The sequence below is a fragment of the Galeopterus variegatus genome, unplaced genomic scaffold (assembly GCF_000696425.1).
Source record: "Galeopterus variegatus unplaced genomic scaffold, G_variegatus-3.0.2 Scaffold15698, whole genome shotgun sequence".
NCBI classification, from domain to species: Eukaryota; Metazoa; Chordata; class Mammalia; order Dermoptera; family Cynocephalidae; genus Galeopterus; species Galeopterus variegatus.
In genome coordinates, this window is record NW_007741809.1 from 12,466 (window position 1) to 16,130 (window position 3,665).

The 3,665-nt window shown below is 47.5% G+C and overlaps 1 pseudogene; it reads left to right on the forward strand.

Annotated features, from left to right (window-relative positions):
* Positions 1–858: 858 nt before the first annotated feature.
* Positions 859–1,798, forward strand: LOC103582321 (annotated as a pseudogene).
* Positions 1,799–3,665: the final 1,867 nt, after the last annotated feature.

Below are 3,665 nucleotides of genomic sequence, written 5' to 3' on the forward strand. Positions count from 1 at the left end.
TAAGAAAAATAGGGAAGAAGACATAGAAAAGGAAACAAAGTTGATTTGTCTGTTTGGTTGTTTTATGGGATTTAAATTAAAGACAACATATCCTCTTATTTCATTCTAAGTGAATTAATGGTCAGGGTCCTTTCCACAGACCAACTTGTTGCAAAGCTGTTTTCTTTCTTTCTGAAGGAGAAACACACACACACACACACACACACACACTCGTTAAATTTAAACATCTCCTTGATATATTCTTAGATTAATTGCATATTAAACCACTATGCATATCTACACATCACCTAGTTGAATTTTCTCTTTCTCCCACTCATTTTATATGTGAAGAAAGATCATCATTTCAAAATAATTTCAGGCACTCCTCTTGTCTTTACACAACCTTAATAAAACAACCAAACAGACAAATCAACTTTGTTTCCTTTTCTATGTCTTCTTCCCTATTTTTCTTATTTTCCCTTCCTAATTGTGTATGGTTCCTGTTCCCATGTAATAATTCACTGTGTATGGCTGTTTCTGTGCAATTGTTTTTTGTTTCTATGAAAAGGTCAACGGTTTCTCATGCAGAAGAGGGGGTAGTCCGCAGGTCAGACAGGGGCAAAATGGAGTTACTTAGGTTAAGCAAGTAATTCTACAGAAACAGATCGCATACATTATGAGGGTGTAGGGAGCTCTATTTCACCAGCATCCAGTGGGTGGAGACCAGGGACACTGGTAACCATCCTATAGTTCCCAGGACAGCCCTGAGAAACAAAGCATTATCTGGCCCAGTATTCAATATTGCTGAAAATGAGAAATCTTGTTCTGTAATGATATCTCCCTTCTCTGCTTAACGCATCCCATAGAACCCTAAGTAAGATGCAGCGCATAGCATCATGTGGGCAGACAACCAGGTACAACAATGGTGTGCCCCGTCTAAAATGACTCTTATTCCAGTAACCTGCAGAAGCCAACTAGGATTAAGAGTGTTCTTCTCACCCCATGGTACCCAAGGCTGCTGTGATCACAGGCTGAAATCTTAAAGTCAGTGGAAGATTTTTCATTCTTTGGTTCCTCTCTAAGGTGTTGTCAGAGTCTCTGTGTTCAGCTGATTTCATTTTTGCCTTTTCCTTTTCTGACCAGGAGCTGGGGACATGTGGAGAGCCTACTCTGACATGAGGGAAGCCAATTACATAAATTCAGACAAATACTTCCATGCTGGGGGGGACTATGATGCTTCCCAGAGGGGACCTGGGGGTGCCTGCGCTGCTGAAGTGATGAGGTAACTCGAGCTCCTGGGGATATCAGGGATGGGTGAGCAGAGCTTGACTGCTTTGGGGGATCAAGAGGTGATAAGCCCCAGAGCAGGTCCCTTTAGGGCTGTGACCCCTCATCTCTATATCAATCCTGTCCACCTTCTTCATCCACAGCCAGTGCAGAGTGGCTGGTGGGAGTGAGTGATTCTCACCCCTCCTCTCTGGGTGCTGTTCATCCAGCATAAGGGAGACCGGCCTGGGCTGAGTAGGGCTGTGCCCAGGCAGGGTCAGTTTTAGCCCCTCCTTCCTTGGCCTTCCTGGGCTCCTCTCAGATTCAAACGCTGGAAAGAGGAGATCCTGGAGGGTGCAGACTGTTGCTCACCTGCCTGCTGATTAATCTCCTTCCCGGCTGCCTCAATTACAGTGATGCCAGACAGAACATTCAGAGACTCACAGGCCACGTAGCAGAGGATTCGTAGGCTGACTAGGTTGCCAACGAATGGGGCCGGAGTGGCAAAGACCCCAATCACTTCAGACTTGCCGGCCTGCCTGATAAGTACTGAGCTCCCTCTTCACTCTGCTCTCAGGAGACCAGGGTGAGAGCCCCTGTGGTCAGCAACACAGAGTTATTCAGTTCTGTTTGCACAGAAGCTGGTAGAGAGGACACAATAGGTGTCTAATAAGTGCTTGAGAGGTTGAAATTGTTGNTTTAAACAACCAGCTCTCATGGGAACTAATAGAGCAAGAACTCACTCATTAATCTCCCCACCTAGGGAGAGCACTAATCCATTCATGAGGGATCTGCCCCCATGACCCAAACTGCCACATTGGAGATCAGTTTCCATGAGTTCTGGGAGGACAATACATCCAAACTCCATCACCACCCCCCACCATCCACAAGGCTGAGATTTAGATATTGTTGGAAATTCTGTAGCCCATTGGATGGCAGGTAAAGTTTGTTAGGTGCCACAAGCCAAAACTTACAAGGAAGAGCTCCATTGAGGCACCAGTGAAACTTGGCAAGCAGCTTCCCAGGGTGTAGCTGAACTATGGGGATGCAACTGGGGTTTCTGCAAACTCACCTGGTAGCTGCCCACATGAGAGCAGGAGGTAGGATGCTGCTGAACTCCCTGGGAAGCCAGCTGTGGAAGGGGCAGTGCTCTGGAGAGAACTGTATTCTCCACGAATTCATACGCAGAAGCCCTAACCCTCAGTGTAGCTGTATTTGGAATAAAAAAGTAACTAAGGTTAAACAAGTTTATTAGTGGAGGTCTGATTCGATAACTGCCTTATATTAGGAGGCCTCAGAGAGCTCACTCTCTCTCTCTGCCATGTGAACACACACTGAGAAGGTGGCCATTTGCAAGCCAGAAAGGAGGCTCTCAATAGGAAGTGAGTTTGTCTGCACCTTGATCTTGGCCTTCCCAGTCTCCAGAAAAGTGAGAAATAATTTATGTTGTGTGCACCGTGTCTGTGGTATTTTCTTATGGTAGCCTGAGCTGATTAAGAGAAGTAGGATGCTGCTAAGCATCTTGGAAATCCAGCTTAGAAACTGTTGGGGACTTCTGGTCAAGATGGCAGAATAGACAGTATCCAGCATCACTCTCTCCCACAAATGAATTAATTTACAACTATCAAAAAGCAATGACAGAGAAGCTGGAGCTGCTAGAGCTCAGGGGAAGAGGAGGAGAGACCTACAGAGTGCATGAAGGCCAGAGAAGCCACGATGAGAGAAAGAAGAAACCTCTCCAATCATTTTGAGCCCCGGCCACTTCCAGGCTGGAGCTGCTGAGCACACAGAGCAGAAGCCAACAAAACCCACAGCTGTGCCCTTCAGATGAAGTTGCTTGGAGGCAGCAGGGGAGAAGAGGGCTTTGGTGGCCCCCAGGCCAGCAAGACCACTAATAGGGTTCCCATGGACCCACATAGGACCGAGGAGCCACAACAATGGAAAAAAAGGGGCCATTCAGAGGCCAGTGAGTCATCACAAGGGACTGGAGCATAGCCCATCTCATGCAAAGTGTTTGGAGCATGGATGGTAGGGGAAACAGGCCCACTGGGTGAAAACTGGGGCACAGCATGAACAGCTGATCTGCCTCTAAACCAGCATAGGACCACTCAGAGGAGACTGCTCAGGAATATAGAATTGCATAGGGTGCAGTTTGATGAAGACTCAGGCCTAGACCAGTATTTCTACACAACCCAGGTGCACTGGATTTCACTAAACCCGGAAGTTCTTATAAAGTCAACCATTAAAACCTGAGCTGCAGGGCCGACCCTGTGGCTCACTCGGGAGAGTGTGGCGCTGGGAGCACAGTGGCACTGGGAGCGCCAAGGCCACGGGTTCGGATCCTATATAGGGTTGGCCAGTGCGCTCACTGGCTGAGCATGGTGCGGGCGACACCAAGCCAAGGGTTACGATCCCCTTAC